The sequence below is a fragment of the Peromyscus leucopus genome, chromosome 5, assembly GCF_004664715.2.
Source record: "Peromyscus leucopus breed LL Stock chromosome 5, UCI_PerLeu_2.1, whole genome shotgun sequence".
NCBI classification, from domain to species: domain Eukaryota; kingdom Metazoa; phylum Chordata; class Mammalia; order Rodentia; family Cricetidae; genus Peromyscus; species Peromyscus leucopus.
This window is the reverse complement of record NC_051067.1, coordinates 32370344-32391934: the sequence shown is the minus strand read 5'-3', so window position 1 is coordinate 32391934 and position 21591 is coordinate 32370344. Positions and strand designations below refer to the sequence as shown.

At 38.6% G+C, this 21591-nt stretch overlaps 1 long non-coding RNA gene across 1 annotated transcript in view; it reads left to right on the top strand.

Moving 5' to 3' along the window:
- Window positions 1–21591, top strand: part of LOC119088027 — a 49547-nt gene that overhangs the window by 10371 nt on the left and 17585 nt on the right. The window contains exon 2 of the long non-coding RNA XR_005091583.1: window positions 6219–6344. This is a non-coding gene — a long non-coding RNA (uncharacterized LOC119088027). The remainder of the gene's footprint in view (window positions 1–6218; window positions 6345–21591) is intronic.

Here is a 21591-nt window from a genome sequence, read left to right as displayed (position 1 = left end):
GCAGTGTGTGTAATTGCACATTCCTGTCCAGAGCACAGAGCTTTGCTGCAGACTTCCATCACCTCTACCTTTTACAACTTTCCCAGGCTCTCTTCCAAGCTGATGCCTGAGCTTTATGGAGAGATATAGATAGATATAGATGATATCAATATAGATGATAGAGATGTAGATGCTATAGATGTAGTTATAGAAATCCCATTTCAGGCTGAGTATTTAGCAGTATCTTATTCTCTGAATGTTGACCACTTGTGGGTCTCAGTATTAATTGATTCTTCTACAAAACAAAATTTCTCTGATGAGGGTTGAGAGGAGATGCACTAATCTATGAATATTAAGAAAAGTACTTAAGAGGCAGTTTAATACTATGTCCATTTAGCAGAATAATAGTAGTAAGTTCTCTTCTAGAGCTGATGACTTACCCAGCCACTGGTTCTTGGCTTAGTTAATGGTGCCAGGCATCATTTCCATCTTGTGGAGTGGGTCTTAAATCCAATCAGAAAGTGGTTAATTATTCCAATAACATACACACCACTATTGCACCAGTGGGTATATTTTCAACTCAAATTTTTATTAATTTGGGTCTTCCTCCTTTTGGCTAATTTGGCTAAGAGTTTGTCAATTTTGTTTATCTTTTTAAAGAACCCACTCTCATTTTATTTTTCTGTACCGTTTCATTTCTGTTTTGTTAATTTCAGTCATAATTTTAATTATTTCTTCCAATCTACTGTTTTTGGAGTTTGAGATGTTCTTGTTTTTGTTAGGTCTTAAAGCACAGAATTTATTTCTTTATTGAAGGTTTCTTAAATTTTTTGATGCTGACATTTATTGTTATGAACATTCCTTCTAGCACTGTATCCATTTTTTCATAGATTTTGATATGCTGCATTTTCATTATCATTCAGCTCTAGAAACATTTTAATTTCCCTTTTGATGTCTTCATGTGACATATGCATCACTTAATATTGAGTTGTTTAATTTCTGAAGTTGTGTACTTTTTGTAGTTTTTATTGTTGATAACATCCATCTTTATTTTATTGTGGCCAGTAGGATACAGTATGTATTCCAATTTTTCTGTATGTGTTCAGTCTTGCTTTGTGTCCTAAATATTGACTGATTTTGAAGAGAGTCTCATTCTGCTGAGAAGAATGATTATTCTTTAGTGTTTGAATGAAATATTCTATAGTTGTCTGCTAGGTCTATTTGACTTATGATGTCATCCAATTCCAGTGTTTCTCTATCATTTTGAGAGTGAGGTATTAAAGTGCCTTGGTCATGATGTCTCCTCACAGCAATAGAACAGTAACTAAGATATATCTCATGGGGAGTTTCTTTTCTTGTCTTGTCTATTTGGTGTTCTGCAGGCTTCTTGTGCTTGGCTTGGCATCTTTTACTTGAGATTTGGGAAATTCTCTTCTATGATTTTATTGAAAATGCTTTCTATGCTGTGCTGAAATATTCTTCTCTTTCTTCTATGCCTGTAGTTTGAAGATTTAGTCTCTTCATGGTGTTCCAGAGAGCTTCTATATTCTGTTCACGTATGTTTTAAAATTATCACTGATATTTACTATGTAATCCATTTTTTTCTGTCTTGTCTTCTAGCCATGATACTCTGTTTTCCACATGATGCAAGCTGTTGGTGAGATTTACCACTGAGTTTTTAATTATTGAGTTTTTTTTATTTCCATCATAATTTCAGTTTGTTTTTTTCTACAGAAATTCTCTTTATTGATTCTCTTTTCATTTCTTGGGTTGACTTCCTTACTTCATTCTGCTCTTTGTTTTTGCTTTCTTGGAATGCGTTCATGCCTTATTTGATTTATTTGAACACAGTTATAACTATTCTTTCAAATTCTTTGTCTGGGAGTTCTTCCAAATCATTCTTATCAGGAGCTGTTACTACGAGACTAATGATCCTCCAGGAAGTCATGTCATCTTGTTTTTTCATGTTTTTTTTATTTCTGTACTGGATCTTGAACATTTGGAGTTAGTTTGTTGCTTGGACCTTTCTTTCCTTCTTTTCTTTCTTTCTTTCTTTCTTTCTTTCTTTCTTTCTTTCTTTCTTTCTTTCTTTCCCTCCTTCTTCCTTTCTTCCTTCCTTCCTTCCTTCCTTCCTTCCTTCCTTCCTTCCTTCCTTCCTTCCTTCCTTCCATTCTCTTCTCTCTCTCTCTCTCTCTCTCTCTCTCTCTCTCTCTCTCTAAAAGTTCAAGTCATATTCTTTCTTATAGAGGTGGTATTTGCAATGTTCAGAAGAGGACTAAGTTGTAGTAGAGTTGAGGTATCGTTTTCCTCTATGGGACTGGCATTTAGGGCCAGAGACTCATCTCAAGTCTTCCTCTGAGGGTATGACATCATCCTGTATCATTTTAGGCCTCTTGCTTCTGTCTGTAACTTTTGCTGCTAATTTTCAAACTCCCTGGAATCTGACCCAGAGTTAGATCCAGTTTTTACACTGGATCTGCAACTTCTGTCGAAGCAGCTGGGAGATATGGAACTTTGCATGCACCTGTGGTCATAACCTTGCCTCATCTACTTTTATGTTCTATATATAACTCTTTAAAAATCTAGATTCTGGGGGCTGGAGAGATGGCTCAGAGGTTAAGAGCCCTGGCTCTTCTTCCAGAGGTCCTGAGTTCAATTCCCAGCAACCACATGGTGGTTCACAACCATCTGTAATGGGATCTGGTGCCCTCTTCTGGCGTGCAGGCAGAACACTGTATATATAATAAAAATAAATAAATCTTAAAAAAAAATCTAGATTCTGATATTTGTGAGTCTGGCTTACATACATTTCCCTTGTGACTTGCTTCTTTGATGTTATATATCATATCTCTTAGTGTGGGGAGCCCTTAATTACATAGGCAGACTTATGGGACTGACAATGTGACTGAAGTCATGTGATCACCTCTACTAAATAGAGTGAGTGTTTTCCCCCCAACTTATTCTGCAATGAGAACACTGCCTTATTTCTTAGAAACACATTGAAGCTACATAATTTTTGTTAGTAATTTGCTGTTATATTTTCTCAGTTTGATGTTTTTTTTTTTTTCAACATGGGGAGCCTCCTTTATCCACAGCTGTCCATCTAGAACTCAGGTCATGCAATTTCTCTACCTCAGGGCAAGGTGAGGCCACCTAAGTTGGAGAAGGTCACCTGTCTGAATATACTGGCCACCAAGGGTCAGTTCTTTCAGACCACACAGCCATTCTGTGCTGATAGGAGCAATGTCCTCAGAGATGGGCATCTGGGGGGGTGCTGCTTGCCAGGTCAGGAGGTAGCAAGTCATAGGAGAGTTTCAGAACAAAGCCCAATGGCTCAGGAGATAAGTTCTTCACGTATTTAACAGTCCAACATTATGTAGCATGGAGGACATATGTATAGTGAGGCATTACCACATGGGATTCCAGTATACATTTGTCAGGAACAACTAAAGAGGATTCTGTTTCAGAATCAGAAAACACTTACTGAGTAAAGTCTTATGATGTTTTATGGACTGAAAATCCAAGGATACTGTATAGAGTTGAGTTCTAGCCTCCAGTTCCTTATCACTTATATGGAAGAAGTATTACATTATATCAACATAATGCAGACATGAAAAGATACAAAGTTAAGTTCTGTATGAGTAGGTAGATACTTGGGTGAAAATTATCCTAGTGGTATAAGATAGTTCAAAATGGTAATCTCTGGACTGGAGATGAGTTCACTGATAAAGTATGACCCTATCACCAGGCTCTGTTCTCCATACCCAGCATCCTTTCCCTCCTTTGCAGAATAGATGAATGGAGTGAGTAAATGAATGAAATGCATATTATACAGATGTGTCTGGATGTGTGCAGACACCATCATTGTATCTGGCCTGACCCCTAGGAACTGTGAGTTGGGTGAATATTTGTCTTGACTCTGAAGTAGATGAAGGAGTTGTGCACACAGCCTAGTAATGAACAGGGACGTAGGAACAGCAGGGACACAGGGAATGTAAGCATTAAGGCCTTTGTTTGCTTGCTTAGCTACTAAGTGCACGATTTTGATTTTCCTACCACTGTGCATTTATATCTCTTGCTCAGCATAATCAGAATCTGCCAGAGAACGAAGGAATGGAAACTCTGATGCCTTAGAGTCAGAACGAGGAGTGCGCTAAGAAGTCAAAATATTTGATTAAGCATGGGGCTGAGTGGTAGGGCTGAGGAACTGAAACCTCCTGGGAGCGGGGTGTGGTTCTGTGTGCTATGTTTATGTGACAGATTGTAACAGCTATGATTTTCAGCAATGTCTGATCATGGGTGCTTTCTCCTGTAGCTGCACTTAGCCAGTGCACTCTTATTTATTCCTCATCTGTGTACTATGACACAACTTACCAACTCAGAAACTATATTTTCACACCAGTGCATACACGCAGCATTTTCCTAGAAAAGGAAACTGACTTTTTCCGAGTTGCCAGATATGCAGTCTTGGACCAGCTCATCTTTTAATCTTTCATACTACAAACAAGGTTGACAAAACTCTATGTTAAGTTATGCCAAGTATGTCCCAACTAGGCACCCATCTTTGCTATACAGTATAACGTACACACATTCATTCACTGTGTTGCATTCTTGGAACTGGCCCTGAGGTACCAGAATCAAGCTCTCTGGGCACTTGGGCCATGCCTGGTGTAACATGAACTCAAATTCCCTGCTTTCCATGCCTGAATCAGGCATCCCTGTCAAAGAGAAATGCATTTTCTTCCTAAAATTATGATTCACTAATCACAAAGTTCTTGTTTTTCCCAGATACAGGAAGCCTATTTTGTGGTAAAGAGGCTAGCATTCATAAATCAAATATTTTTTTTTACAGAAGTTTAAAGTATTGTCCTTAATTTGAAAGCAAACACACAAACATTAGTGTTCTTTTTAGTTCTTTCTTGTGAATTTGAACATGTGGCAGCACCTGGTTCAACCTCCTCATACTTACTGGCCTGGTCATTGCTGCTGGGGTCTGTAACCCAGACCTCACATCTGTACTACAGGGAACCCTAGGGGAGGATCTGGGGAAACCTCCTCAGCTCTCACATCTATAACATAGATAATCCTGATTTGAAGAGATAGGGAGCTAAGGCTGTGTGGATACCCATTCCTGGGAAAGGAATCTGGCATGCTATAGGGCATGTGTACCAAAAGGAGATTAGAAAACATAGACTAGATGCACACATTGCACTATGGACAATATAAAATGTAGAGCAATAAGTAAGTGTACAAAGAGAGAAGCAAATTATGGAACTATCAGTTAAAATGTACACTTGAAATCTCTCGATACAAAATATACACCAAGCGTGACCTATGGGGATAGAGATAGTTATGAACATATATAGCCATAAACAGTTCAGAGGCCTCATACATACAGATGAATGGCAGCCACATACTGTGAAAGAAAGACATTTTACTTCTGCCTGAAAAAATTCAAGCAAGACCCCCAAACCCAAATATATAAAATTGAGTGTGAACATGGCTCATACACTTTCCTAAAGCTATTGTTAGGATGAAACTGTCAGCAGCTTGGATCTACTTGTTTTAGACCCATTTCTTTACATATGCAAAGTAGGATTTGTTTGTACCAAATGAAATAATGTTGTCTATTGTTTTTATACAATGCTTATATGCACATGGACACACACACTCACATACCTTCTGTCTGTTTCTTATGTGTCGATTCTACCCCCTCACCTCTCACCTATCTGTTATTATCTGGCAATCGACAGATTCCTTTTTCTGTTTTACCCTCTTCTTTCTTTTCTGGACCTTGTTTATTTTCTGTGCATTGGCAACTATTGGCAAGAGACACAGGAATGGCAAACACTGGAGATGTGAGAATCTCATCAGAGAGAGAGAGAGAGAGAGAGAGAGAGAGAGAGAGAGAGAGAGAGAGAGAGAGAGAGATCTCAGGTTCCAGCACCAAGAGACAAAGCCACCAACCAGTGCTTTAGCTTTTTGGACAGGATGCTTCAGTGACCCTTGGAGCAAATGTGCAGCAGCTGAGCATACTGAGTGACTTATGCTTGACCATCATTAGCCATAGTGTTCTTGACTCAGCACCACCAAGAAGGGGCACAAGGTTTCCTGCTGGCTACAGAGGAGCACAGCTGAGTGGAAGTCCTGCAGAGATTCTGTGCTGAAGCCACGCTTAGCTCAGGCATATGGGATAACCTTGGCTTAGTCCAATTCTGAGTCTGAGTTTTCATTTCCAGACCAACATAATGACAATGGCCATTTGCTTATTGCTTGAAGACTTCCATGGAAGCCCTCCAAGAATTCACTGATGAAGGAGCTCAGCCTCAGTGTCACCATCGTGGGATGTGTGGAGACAATTCAGGGTAAGCCTCAGTCTCCTAGAATCAATCTTCAACAAACTGCAACAGCCATTTATTCACACATGTTTCTCCTTTTTGACAACAGAAGTTTCACTTAACAGACCTTAGACCTTAGACATATGCCATGACTGTCCAATCTGCCAAATTTAGTTATCTTCGCCATCATGGGTGGGCACCAACACAGTCCTTCCTACTACAGGGAAGTTGTCAAGAAGACAGTTTGCCCCCTTTACCCAAATCTGTACCAGAAGCCTTTTAACCCACTTTGAATATGGCTACTTTGAATGTTCCAATGACAGTTTTGGTCCTGCCACTCGTACCAAAGTGTTTTTTTGGTTAGTCTCCAAGTGGTGTCAATGACATCCAGGGCAACAAGATTCCTTGTTCAAATCAAACAGACAAGCAATACTGCTTCCCCTTTTCAGAAAGGCTCCCAATAACTGTTTTCTTGCCGTCATTACTCCCCATGAAAATCCAGGACTCAGCCAGCACAGCTGGTTACCCAGGACTAGAGGATGTTCAGCACTCAGAGTACACTGCAGCATCAAGCTGCCCAAGGCTTTGGAAGGGAGAGGGTGTGCGGTGTGGAAGACTGCAGAGGTTCTCACTCCTAAGAGAAAGACTCTGGAGAGGAAGGGCTGGAAAATTTTGATGATTTATTTACTTCTATGAAGTTGAAAATTCTCAGAGTGAAACATTTTTCTAGGACCAACAAAATTAGAGCCAAATAGGTTATTGAAAACTTACAAATTTTCTTCCTATGTCAGTAAATTATACAATTCTATGTGTTTTTTGTTTTAATGGCCAGCCACTCATTTTAGACAGTCTTCAATGTATATTTATGTGACAAAGGAAAGGATAGAAATGCAAATGAATATTAGATATGGCTGGAAAAATATGCATGCAGTTTGTAGCTCAGTAGTAGAGTGTGGGCCTGAGATGAGGTACTGGGTTTAAATAGTACTGCAGGTAAAAAAGAAATACTAGTTTCCTTTGCTTTGTGTGATGGGGTGTGCCCCAACATCATCTTTGAAAACTCCCACATCACCCCATAGTTCAGCAGATAGATGGAAATGTCTTTCACAGTGAGAATCCTTGTTCAGTACTAGGACCCATGTCCATTCTGTTGGTCAATGTATTAGTTGCTGTGATTAAATAGTATGACCGAGGCAACTTATAGATAGAAGAGTTTATTTGGCTTATGGTTCCAGAGGCATAAGAGTCCACTGTGATAGAGGAATATGACACCAAGTGGAAAACCAGGTTAAAAAAAATAAAAACCAACCAACTAAACAAACAAACAAAAAAGATACAGCTCCTTTAAGAAGTTCTGCTGTTCAGAAGAGCATGTAAACAGCTTCTTTTTCAAGCTAAACAGAAACAAAAAATTAAGTGAAAAATGCCTGCCTCACACAAGCATCAGCATTCTAGAGCTCTGGGGAGTTGAATGTAGTTCCTGATCAAATGCACCTCTGACAGGGGTGTGAGCTTTAGGCTTTGCTCTCACAAGCCCAAAAGTGCGCAGCGACAGCCAACAGAGCTGAGCAGAGGACCCAGATTTAGTTTAGCACTTTAAAGATTGCTCACACAGTCAAAAAGGCTAAAAGATATGCAGTAAATATAGATCCAGATTGGGGAAAAAAAACCCAAACCTCTAAACAGGTTCCATTGTGTTTTACAATGTGCATTGGCTTAAGGAAGAACAGAAAATGGGTATAAGACCTTCCTAGAAAAAAGTAGTTTAAAAAATAACAAGTAAAATCTTTAAAGAAAGAAGTAAAATTATAAAAAAGAGTAAGCTACATAGATATGGGAAATATATAGGGAGTCTGGATCCTGTATGTTATTGTGTTGATTTTCAAGTTTTTAACTATTGATGAGCAAACAACAGCTGCTAAGAGACATGAGACTGAAAGAGAGATTGAAGAGAGATGAAATTAACCAGCATAGACATTTTAATAATTCTTTAACTTTAAAATGGAAATTAAAAAATGTATTTGTCAAATGGAAGTAAAAAGTGCTTTGGAGATGAGGTGTTGCTTTTGTTTCCACAAGAATCAAAGGCTGTGGATTTGTTCTAGGTTAAGATGGATCAGGTTTGATCAAGAGAGATCTTGTGAAACTTGACAGGTGGTATCTCTCAACAAAGGTTATAGCTGGTCTTCCCAGGACTTGGCCATTATCTCAAATTTTCTCAGGGACCCTTAAAGATGTCTTTGCCCACAGATAATAGGAAGCAATCTGGAGAACACTACACCTATATTCTCAAGAAGTGGTATGGGTGGTGTTTGGTTATTTGGTGAGTTATGGATGTTTGTTATCATTTAGGGGAATATAGGAATATAGGATAAAATGACAACTATTAATCTCAGATATTTTGCATTGACATGGATTTTGGTATATTGACACACATTTAAAGTTATTTTTGTTACACTATGTCTCTACTTTTGTTTGGGGTATTATGCTTATGCAGCTCATTTAAAAATGCAATGTATAATTAAGAAATGAGGTTAGATAGTCTATAATAATCAAACTTGTAGTCACATTAGGAATGTTTTCAAGGTTAAATAGATATATTTAGATAGATAAATATGGTAATATATTGTGTACCCTAATAAACTTGCAGAGGATCAGAGGACATAGCCAGCCACTAGATTAGACATAGAGGTCAGGCAGTGGTGGCACACACCTTTAATCCTAGCACTTGAGATCTCATGCTTTTGCTTGGGAAGCACACATGCCTTTAATCCCAGGAAGTAACATGGCAGGGCACAGAAAGGTATATAAGGCACAAGGAAACAGGAACTCACTCTCTTTAGGCTGAGGATTTTGTAGAGGTAAGAAGTAGTGGCTGGCTGTTCTGCTTCTCTGATCTTTCAAATTTCACCCTGATATCTGGCTCTGGGTTTTTTTTTTATTATAAGACCATTTAAGATCAGAACAACACCTGGTACCTAATGTGGAGCATGAATTAATGAAAAAGCCACTTGTCTGTGGCCTTGGAGGCCCCAGCTCAAGCCCAAACTGCATGTGGCTGGAGTCTCCATCCCACATGGGCCAGAGTCCCTAATCTGCTGGCTAAGTTTTTGTTGCAGCCTCTCTGCAGCAAACTCCATAGGTTTTTTTGGGGGGGGCTCATAACAGATAAATGGTCTTCAAACACTTTAAAGCCCTATAGAACATGGCATTTAAAATGTTTTGTTAGCATAAGGTTTTCATGACAATGAGACACATCTGTTTCTGGCAGCACCAGGATTTACTTCAGAGAAAATTATAGGCATCAAAAAAACTCCTTATGGAATTTGCTTTTAATGTGGCAAGGCTAGCCATTTGGGCAAGAAACTTCTTTGCCTTGACTGCTGACAGTACGCTATACAAACTGGACATGCAGGATATACAGGAAAAAGACTGTTGAACTTTGCCAAAACAAGGCAAGACAGTCCTTCAAAATTCCTGCTTCATAGAAGAGTCTGCCAGATACTCTAGGCCTGTAGGCTGAAGATGGATGCCCCAACATTGTAGAGGAACTTTGGGTGACCATCGAGGCAGTCATTTGTCTCTATCATTTTTAGAGTTTTGGAAGTTGCTTGTAATACACTTGTTGTTTACTCAGGTAATATTGCACTCTTCTGAGGTCTTTGATAGAGTTAAAGACTAAACAATTAGAGTTTCAGTTTTTCTTAGTTATGGTAGAAAGTAAATTAGGTATAAAACTTTGAAATTACTAAGATGGGATGCATGGTGGAGTGTTTTCTCTGAATTTGCTAAGTACAAATGGACTGAATATTGTAAATATAATTATTACTTGATAACTGTTTTGTTGCATATAGTTTTACTACGTTAAAGTTAAACCTTTCATTTTCATTTAGACAAAAAGGGGGAAATGTTGTGGAATATTAATTGAAGATGTGTAACATTTATTTATGATTTGGAACATTTGCTTAATGATGCAAAGATATGTTGCATTCCTTTATATTGCATTTATTTAACTCTGTGAAGCTGTGTTACTTTGCCTGTCTAAAACACCTGATTGGTCTAATAAAGAGATAAATGACCAATAGTGAATCAGGAGAAAGGATAGGTAGGTCTGGTAGGCAGAGAAAATAAATAGGAGGAGAAATCAGGAAGAGGAGTTCAAGGAATGAGAAAAGGAGAGGAGGATGCCAGGGGCCAGCCATACAGCCACATAGCCAGATAGAAGCAAGAAGGAAAGAAAAGATATACAGAAATAGAGAAAGGTAAAAGCACAGAGGCAAAAGATAGATGGATTAATTTAAGTTAAGAAAAGTTGTCTAGAAACAAGCCATGCTAAGGCTGTGCATTCATAAGTAACAATAAGCCTCTGTGTGTATTTATTTGGGAGCTGTTTGGTGGGCCCCCAAAAGAGTAAAAGAGCAAAAACAACCAACTACAGCTTGTGCTAGCTACATCCTAGTGATGGAAAAAGCCAAGCTTTTCCTCTATGCTCAGGAACAGGACAGAGGCCCTGACTTTTACCATTTTATTCAACACAGTTTAGAAGTCCTGGTAACTAGGAAACAGGAAGAAATGAAAAGCAACCAAGCTGGGTGGTGGTGGTGCATACCTTTAATCCTGGCACTCAGGAGGCAGAGGTAGGTAGATTTTTGTGAGTTCAAAGACAGCTTGGTCTACAGAAGGAGTTCCAGGACAGCTAGAGCTACACAGAGAAACCTTGTTTTGGGGGAAAAAAGAAAGAAAAAGAAAAGCATGTAAAGAAGTCATTAGGAAGAAGTCAAAGAATCTACAAAAACTCCACTAAAGGAAGGCAGAATTTTAAACTAAAGCTGCAGGTTATAAAATCAGTAGCTTTTCATATTCCACTCATTTCCCCTGTTTTTTTTTCCCCTTTTATCTACCTGTCTCCAGCTTCCCACTCTCTCCCTCCCTCCTTCAGGGTTGATATGGAATCCAGGGTCTGTGTCTGCTAGGGAGTGCTCTGCCACTGAGCTACACCCCTAGTCCTGCAATCAGGAGCATTTGTATATGTTAATAAGAAACTATCTGAAAAAAGAAAGCAACAAGGCAATTCGTGACTAATAACTTCAATTTATAATAGCCACAAAAAGCTCAAATACCTCTAAGTAAATCTAACAAGGAGGTGAAAAGCCTGTACACAGAAAACCACAAAACAATTATGAAAGACATTGAGGCTGCCATTAAAAAAATGTTCATGAATCAGGAGAATTAACATTGTTTGGATGGCCATACAATCCAAAATAATCGATCGAGCCAAGGAAATCTCTATTAAAATACCCACAATATTATTTTTATAAATAGAAGAAATTCTGAAATTTGCACAGAACCCTAGAAGATTCTAAAATGCTCTACATTTAACAATATTTGGTAACAAGAACACAACTGGGGACATGGCGTTACTTGGCATCAAAATAAACTGCAAAGCTAAGGTAGGAAGAAAGGTGTCACACTAGTGTAAAACCAGACACATTCACCAACAAAAAGGGATGCAGAACCCAGAAACGAACGCACGTTTACAGATTTCAGTGCCATTTACCATTAAGTTCCAAGACTGGCCTCAAGGACAAACATCAACAGTCACTTCGAGTAAGCGGTGCTAGAAAACTGGATCTTCGTATTGTTGACCCCAAAACATGGTTCTTACCTCAAAGGGATAAGAGATAGTTTATGCTTGAGGCAATAGTCCAGAAACATGCATAGAAGCTGCCTCCAAGGACATGCGTGGTGGAAGTAGTTATATGAGATGTAATTAATGACAGGACCAAGACAGTTATAAATTGAGCCATCTATCAAATTCATTTCTGGGGAACCTTGGCAGGTTACAGCAAACTGAGAAAACTCTTCTACAAGGATCAGATGTTGTTGGATGACATTCTTAGCATTTGGATTAGTGGAAGCTGGTGGTCTGTTTAGAATGGATTTTAAAGATTTTGGGAGTTACAAGTATGTTACATCAGACACAGGGGTGACAATGAATGGCAGTACCCTATTGTGGGTGTGGCTGAAGATGGGTATCACCCAGCTTTTCTGAAGCCTACGTGAACGTGTTTCTAGAATAAATTGACACAGATTTGAGATAATAAATATGAGTCTAGGGGTTTGTTTTCTGTGTTTTGTAGCTCAGGTGGGGTTAGCAGTTTCTGGCAGAGTCCCTTTTCCTCTAAGCTGAAGAGTATCTTCCATGTGTTGTCTTGTTCCAGTGATAAATTCAGTTGGGTTTAGCTCTTGTTTATTTAGTTCTTTGTCTCCCAGGAGTTCACTGTGGGGACCCTGTAACCAGTTCTCAGTTTTTGGCTATTGTTTAAAAGAGTCCCTTGTAATAATATGTAACATCTTCCTTTAATGGCGATGGCTCATCCAGTCATTTGTCCAATTTTATAGGCTATCTAGTAATTATTTTATGAAAAGATAACAGATGTTTTCCAAAAGGGATCAATCTCAGATTTAGAAGTAATGGGAATGCCTTTGGCTTAGGAAGCCCAATACAAGTTTTACAAATGGATCTAAATATTTGTCCACTAAAATAAGTTTTATGATTATAATGAAATTCAGCAGGAATGTCGCAAAAAAGAATAATTGTTTTTAATGAGCTTTTCCTACTACTAAGGGGATGGCTTCCTGGCAAGAGAAAATTTTAATCCATTGGGGAAAACATACGAACCAGCAGTCAGACACATTTATGTCTTTGTGTTGGAGACACTGGGATGAACTCCAACTGGTAGGCTTTAAATGTCCTATTTGGCAAATAGATAGAACATAAAATCTTTGTTCTCAGTGCCAGTGTTATGTTAATGTAAAGCTTTATTATCGTAAATAGACATCTAAGCTTATTTTTTTACTTTAATATATTTAATTTTGATCTTGGAAATTATTAATAACCTTTAGTCACAGTGGATGTATATACAATATACAGTCTTTAAGTTTTTAGCCCTTTTTTGTTTTGTTTTTGAGACAGGGTTTCTCTCAGTAGTCCTGGTTGTCTTGGAAATCACTTTGTATGCCAGGATGGTCTCGAACTCACATATGTTAAGTGTTTTAGGCAGAAGTTATTATTGCTTGGATCTTTAAAAAAGTCCTTTATGCATTTTCTCTCTTGGTCTTAACAAGAGTCTGAAAGTTATAGAATTTTTATTCTATATATATTTTAGCAAGAGCTAGCTAAGTTAAGAAATAATCCTGGACCATGCTCAGTAGGACAAGGCAGGGAGAAATTTGTAGAGTCAAACATCACCATCTATTAAGTCTGTAGTTGCAGTTTTGGGCTCAAAAGGCATCCACGTGCCTAAATCCCTTAGAGCAGTGGTTCTCAACCATCCTAATACTGCAACCCTTTAATACGATTCCTCATGTTGTGGTGACCTCCAGTCATAAAATTATTTCGTTGCTACTTCATTACTGTAACTTGCTACTGTTATGAACCGCAATGTGAATATCTGATATGCAGAATATCTAATATGTGACCCCAAAGGGGTTGTAACTCATAGGTTGAGAACCACTGTCTTAGACACTGGTAAATAGTTCCTTCTCTCTGGAGGGTGGAGGGAGAGAGGATGTCCTGCATTACAGGCTGCACAGGAGTCTTAGTGCTCAGACTGGTGAGTTTGGACCCTGGGACATTTGTGTATTTATTGAAAACAATCTGAAAACTAAGAAGAACAATTTTTAAGAACACATCATTACACCACTTTCTCAGAGACTTATTCTTGCAGTTCTGTATCTCAGGCATTACAGGAGCCACACTGAGCCTGACGATTGGATGAACACAGGGACTCTAAATCTAATGTTAGTTTTTTGGGAACAATACTGGTTTAAATTTGATAACTTTATAATGTGCATATATAGCAAGTCATATATTAAATCATCTAATCTCCTAACATCATTTATAACAGAAGGTATTATCTACTAGCAAGGAGTTAATGCTGAGTGGCCATTTTATTTTCCCGTTAGCAAAAATAGTGATTTCAATATTGACAGAAGATGCATGCCATATGCCCAGAAACCACATAAAATTATCTGTACATAATCTTTAAATATATGCTTGAAGTTGCTAGCAAAAAACAGTTTATCAATTGCTTGAGCATTTAATAAAAGTATATTTTAACAATTTAACTACCTCCAACAGTAAGATACCAATATTCTTTCCCATAAATTTTCAGTCTTCTCATTTTAAAGTCTGGGTTTTTAGAATGAAGTATTTGAAAATGCTGTATTCAAGCCATTTCACAAGGAAGCTCAAAATAGCATTTTAATATCTACAGTTATGTTGGGCCTCACTGAAACTGAATCTTTGTATGACCAGTGCCTGTTTTTAGTCTCAAACTTTATAGGTAACTTTTCATTTTATGTGTATGAGTGTTTTGCTGGTATGCATGTCTGTGCACTACCTGTTTGCCTACTCCTATGGAAGCTAGAACAGACTATCGGATTCCCTTTGTGAGCTGAGCTGTGAGTGCTGGGAATCGAACATGGGGCTTCTGGAAGTGAAGCCAATACTCTTAACACTGAGCCATCTTTCCAGTCCCTACAAGTAACTGTATTGTAGCTAGATCTGGCTAAAGACCTAGAATAACTGGTTTTTCAAAAGAGGCAGTAGCAGAAGGGAGGGGGCAGGCAAGTAGTTGGTTAGGGAGGGATAGTATAGGCAGGCAAGAAATAACCCTTATGTATTAATGCCATAATTACAAACTCAAAAGTCATTCTAAAAATGTTTATAGTCACATCCACATATCTAAAGTAGATATTTCAAGAATGATAACTTTAGCACAACAAATTAGAAAATGTAAAAATAAAGTTGCCACAGATTTTTGCTATTTAGTTACTTTTAGGAATTTTAGGGTCAAAGTAAATTTCACCCCACACAATTTTATATAAAAAATTGGCACATTAAAAATGATATGAAAACAATGGTCACAGACACATATTACACAATTATGTTAAATGAGAATGCCTTCTTTAAACTGTTTTTAAAAATATATTATTGTTATGTGTGTGTGCATGACATAGTGTGGGTGCCTGGGCCACAGTGGGTGTGCAGGTGTCAGAGGACAACTTTGTGGAGTAGGCTTCACAGGGGCTGCAGGGGTTCAGGTTATCAGGCTTGCAGGACAGTGCATTTACCCACTGAGTCACCTTGCTGGCCTGATAGAAGATTCTAGAAGATTCTTAGAACCACAGAAAATGTCTATCTCTTACATAAAGAATAAAGGTGAGCAGGGGACTCTTGTTATGAAGCCTTGGGTTAGAATGTTTCTCTTTGTTAAGAACCAATCAGTAGGGAAAGAGAAGGAGGTGGAGGAGGAGGATTGGGTCGGAGGGATGGAGAAGAGAGGGAGGGAGGGAGGAGAGAGAGAGAGAGAGAGAGAGAGAGAGAGAGAGAGAGAGAGAGAGAGAGAGAGAGGTCTATACAAACGCACCTTTAGAAAGAATAAAATCAGCATATTCTGGATATTCTGGTTTTCATGTTAATAGGATTATTTGAAATTCTTTAGCAAATTCCAGAGAGTCTTGATATGGTGCAGGAAAACACAAAAGGAAAGTTTTTAGATTCTCTGTCTCCCTAGTTCCTCCTCCTCCTCTCTCTCCCTCTCTTTTCCCCACTCCAAAGGAATTAGACTAAGTATATACACCTAAAAGAGGACATTACAGTTTTTCCTTTGGATGTGGAATTTTTTGTACTTAGGGATGACTGCAGAAGAGAGCAGAGGGGAAGGCGGACAAGCAGGGAGAAGCTGATGATGTTTCTGGTAGAGGATGGAGAGAGAGAGGGTAGACACAAGCTGAGGGCTGAGAAAAGTTCAGCTTTAGTTTTCATACAGTCTCTAAAATCTTCTTACCAATTTTCTGATCTTTAATATCATCCTTCAATTTTGATAAAGTTCCCAAACTTTTTTTTACTCAATCTCTTTTAAGGGAGCAATTTTGTCATTTCCTGTTTAGAGTAATTTAAATTTCAGTTAAGGCAGACTGCCATTGATCATCTTTAATTTTATTGCCTACAACTTACAGAGTAGCATGCAAAACATCAACAAAGCAGCCAACCAAAACCAATCAACCAAACAAAAAACCCACCCAAACAAACGAACAGAAACAAACACATTTCAGGAATATCACATGTTCCCCACTGAGGAAACTGTAAAGTCAAATTATCTTTAAAATTTTTGTACTTTCAAACACTTGCAAAAATGAACTGAATTTAAAACTAGCTGGAGCCGGGCGGTGGTGGCACACGCCTTTAATCCCAGCACTCGGGAGGCAGAAGCAGGTGGATCTCTGTGAGTTCGAGGCCAGCCTGGTCTACAAAGTGAGTTCCAGGAAAGGCGCAAAACTACACAGAGAAACCCTGTCTCGAAAAACCAAAAAAATAAAAATAAATAAATAAATAAATAAATAAATAAAACTAGCTCGAGCATCAAATGGCAGTTTTTCTTCAGACACTTTTTCTTTTCTTCAAGCCCTGTCTCACATCTTCTCCTGAGCATTGCAGACATCTCTCTATTAGCTGGGGGTGGGGGGAAGTAGTTGTTGTGGAGTATTATTTTAAGATGTGTTACATTCATTTATACTGTGGAATATTTGTTTAATGATGCAAAGATGTGTTGCATTCTTTTATGTTGCATTGTTTAACTCTGTGAAGCTGTGTTAGTGTGCCTGTCTAAAACAACTGATTGGTCTAATAAAGAGCTAAATGGCCAATTGTGAGGCAGGAGAAAGGCTAGGTGGGGCTGGCAGGCAGAGAGAATAAATAGGAGGAGAAATCTGGGAAGAGAGTTAAGGAGCAAGAAAAGGAGAAGGAAAGAAGGACATCAGGGTATAGCCACCTAGCCACACATCCAGCAATAGAGTAAGAAGTAAAGAAATGTATATAGGATAGGATAAAGATAAGAGCCTAGAGGCAAAAGGTAGGCAGGATAGTTTAAGTTGAGAAAAGCTGGTTAGAAACAAGTGAAGCTGAGGCTGGGCATTCATAAGAAAGAATAAGCCTCTGTGTATTTATTTGGGACCTAGGTGGTGGGCACCCAAAGAGTAGAGTAAAAACAAAACAAACCAAACAAAATAACAACAGTGGACCAGACTCACGTGCTGCTCATGGGGTAGTTTCCTGGGTTCCCACCTTTAGGTTGGTTCCTTGCATCATATGAAACTGATTTCTACCTCTTCCCATAGACAATACAAACATGTTAAAACAGATTAGTTTCAAACATAGACCTTACATTTTGAAGAAACCTAAGAGGTGTTTCAATAAGCACATTTCAAGAAACATGAAGAGTGTATCTAGAAGCATATTGATATGGACATAAACTCCAGGGAGCAAAAGGACAAGTAGAGAGCTGGACATACTGGAAAGTGCCCACAGGCCCGTGATCCCAGCCCTCAGAGGGCACTGAAGTTCAGTAAGGTTCACAAGGGCTGGATCACACAGAGCCTGTCAACACCAAAACTAGGTTGCTGGGATTACATCAAAGTAACCAGCTAAGAAACAAAGTACAGCAAAGGTACAGTGAAGAGGCAACCTGTGGAGTAGGAGGAAATGTTTTCAGGCTAGTCAATCCAGGAAGAGAATGATGTCCAGGATACAGGAGGAACTCAAAGGAGTCAACAGCAATGAGGCTTAGCCAACCAAAGCCAATCAAACAAAAACAAATATGAATAATCTGATCAAGGAAAAATGATCTGAGCAAGCATTTCTCAAAGGAAGATACACAAATGGTCACAGAGTACATAAAAAAGTCTTCACATCACTGCTCATCAGGAACATGCACAGCAAAACCACATGAAGATATCAGCACAGCAAGTTGGAGTGGCTAATGTAACAAAAAAAATGTAGAAGTAGGAAACTTTCATACATCCTTGGTGAAAAGTAAGTTAGTATAGCCTCTATGGGGAACAGCATGGAGGTTCCTCAAAAAGCTACAAGTAGACCTATCTTATATCCAACTCTCTCAATGGATACATAGCCAAAGGAAGTCATCTCAGTATGTGAAGGACACAGCTGCACACCAATGTTTATTAGAAAGCTATTTGCAGCAGCTGAGAGATGGAACCCACGAAGTATCCACCACTGGATGAATGCATAAAGAAATGTGGTATATTTTATAGGATGGAATATTATTCATAAAAACAATTGAGATTCTGCCATTTGTAACAACATGAATTAGCTTGAGGACAATTGAAATGAAAGAATCCAGACACAGGAATACAAATATCATTCCATGTAAAAACAAAGAAAGTTGATTCCATAGACGTAGAGAGCAGAATTACTGGGCATTGTGGGGACTGCAGCAGGTAGAGGGCTGTTGAATGACAGTTTATAGAAGGAATGAATTTCAATGCTCCATAGCACAGCAGATGATAAGTAGCAACAGTAACTTATTGTACATTTCAAAACATCTGGAAGAAAAGATACAGAACAATGATAAATATTAAAGATGATTCAGAGGCTAATCGCATGATCCCATTGTTCTATGTCGAAGTGTCAAACCATATTCCATAATAATGCACAATTATTGTGTCAATTAAGAAACCCATTATCAGAATTGACCTGATCTGTCATGTGGGGAATGGGCTGTGGTCTGTGACTGGATCATCAAATGGTTTAATTTTTCTGTCAGTCAATTCTGTTATTCTTTTCCTCTAGAAATTTATTCACTTGAAATTAATTGACACAAAATGATTCACGGTATTTTCCAAATAACTTAAAAAGTCTACTGCTTCTACAGTTATGACTACAGGACCTGAACTCAGGGAGGCTGCTGCCCTGATGCCCAGAGACGTGACAGCTGAGCATGTTGTGACTACCTCCTTGGCAGGGTAGCTTTCCCTTACCCCACTCCCTCACAGAGATTCAGTCTTTATTGACTCAGGTTATTACTACAACTTCCTAGCATGCACAGACCCTGTATACCTCTCTTCGAACTTCCAATCACAGAGCAGCAGTGGTCAGGTTCCACTCTTGTCCTCAAGATTCCCAGGATGACTGATAGCACCAGCACTTGCTTCTGTCTTTGAATTCATACTTCAGTTTCATTTCTGACTTTAAGAAAATTTACTTACTCTCTTAAAATCTCATTTACACAATGAATATAGTGCTTTGGATCCCCCCTCCCCTTCCTTTTCTCAGTATCAAGGTTTTATGTAGCCTGACCTGTAAGCTAAAAAAGAAAATCTTCCCTCCCATTTACAAGTAATGCTTACAATGTAATATTGCTCACACTTTATTGCCCTCCTCACTCGCCCCATAAATTTCTGGATTCTTCTAGTGCTGAGACAACTTCTGTCTGTGTGCATCTTTGTATATTGTCTGTCTGTATTCCAATGGCTTTAATGGTGGGCTGACAGCTTGCTTTGGGCAGCATTCCCTGGGTGGGGTTTTTTAGTCTCTCTTTTTTCTTGGGCATCCTCATTCTCTGCTTGTATCATTGCTTCTGGTGTGTCTTTTCCCACTCCTCAAACAGCAGCTCCCTGGGAAACAGCTTCTCACTGCACACACATTTCCTAGCTTTATTCTATTCTTGTGTCTCATTTCATTTCTATGGTAAGTTCTAGAAAACTTTCTTTATCCTGTTGTCTAATTACCAATTCTACCACTTACTCTACCTGCAGAGTTTCACTCTGTATCTCATTCTCTTTTAGTTCTGTGACTAGATTTTTTTATTTCTTGTATTTACATGATTTTTTATTTATCATTTATTCATAATATATGCATTTATTTTCTAAACAATATTTCTTTGTGAATTGTCTTAGGGTTTCTATTGCTGTCAAGAGACACCATGGCCACAACAACTCTTATAAAGGAAAACATTTAATTTGGGTGGTTTCCAGTTCAGATGTTTAGTTCATTATCATTTTGGTGGGACATGGGGGGTGTGCAGGCAGACATCATAGTGCTGGAGAAGGAACTGAGAATTCTACATCTTGATCCATAGGCAACAGGAAATGAACTGAGACACAGTGTGGCTTGAGCATATATGAGACCTCAAAGCCCACCTCCGCAGTGACACACTTCCTCTAATAAGGCCATACTTAATCCAACAAAGGCACGTCTCCTAATGGTGCCACTCTTTATGAGCTTATGGGGGCAATTACATTTAAATACTACATGAGTTTTCTTAAAATCTTTATTAAATCAGAAATATTAAAAAAATTAGATACATTATTAATACTTAAAGACTAAGCATTTTTGCTCTTTTGTTATTGTTATTGCCTCTATTATTATTAACTACTGTTTTCAGGGGGGAAAAGCCCTCTCTTTTAGAATGATTTGTGTTCATTATACATAATAAAAGTTCTGAGGGAATATCCATAAATAATTGTTAAATAACTGAAATGTTCAATCCCACCATCCAGAAATAGTTGTATCATTAACTATCGATAAACATTCCCAGATATTTTCCCTCATATGTACATATGTAGAAGGGAAAGCAAGTCCAAACAGTTATAGCAGAACGGGAGCATTCTACAGAACTTCACTTTTAAAGGTTTATTTAAAAAGTGTCAGGCTCAATATTATTTGGAAACACTAGAAAGGAATATTCCAAGGTCTCTTAATTTTATGTATGTTGTCTGACTGTGGGTCTCTGTATTTGTTCCCATCTGCTGCAGGAGGAAGCTTCTCTGATGATGGCTGAGAAAGGCATAGATCTATGAGTATAGCAGAATGTCATTAGGAGTAATTTTATTGTTATATTCCTTTATCAGGACAGGAGTATTTGGTTTTCTCCTAGGTTCCTGGCCTATTTAGTCACAGGTTCTTGACCACCTAAACAGCATTGAGTATTGGGGCATCCATCTTATGGAGAGGGCCTTAACTCAAATAAGCTATTGGTTGGTTACTTCCACAAGCTTCGTTCCACTGTTGTACCAGTGTATCTTGAAGACAGGCCGCTATTGTAGATCAAAAGGTTTATGGCTGGGTTGGTGCTTGCATTTCTATTTTGGTAGTGTGCAGAGTACTAACAAGAATACTAGTCTTTAGGGGTGAAGGTTGTATGTAGGCACCAGCTCTGTGTTCAGTGAGCTGTGTAAGTGTTGTCTTCAGCAATGGGGTCTTCCCATCAGTTTATAGGAGACCTGAGATGTAGAGAACAGGCTGCAGGGCTAGTGCCTAAGCAATGGCTGCTTATACAGGACTGATTTCTGGCCAAGTCCAGGTGTCCGGGCCTAGCATCTGGGTATCTTTGGAAGGTATTTTCATTCATTCTGGCAGGCCAGTTGATCCAGTGAGGTGTGCTTAGGACTCTCTGAAATGTCAATTGTG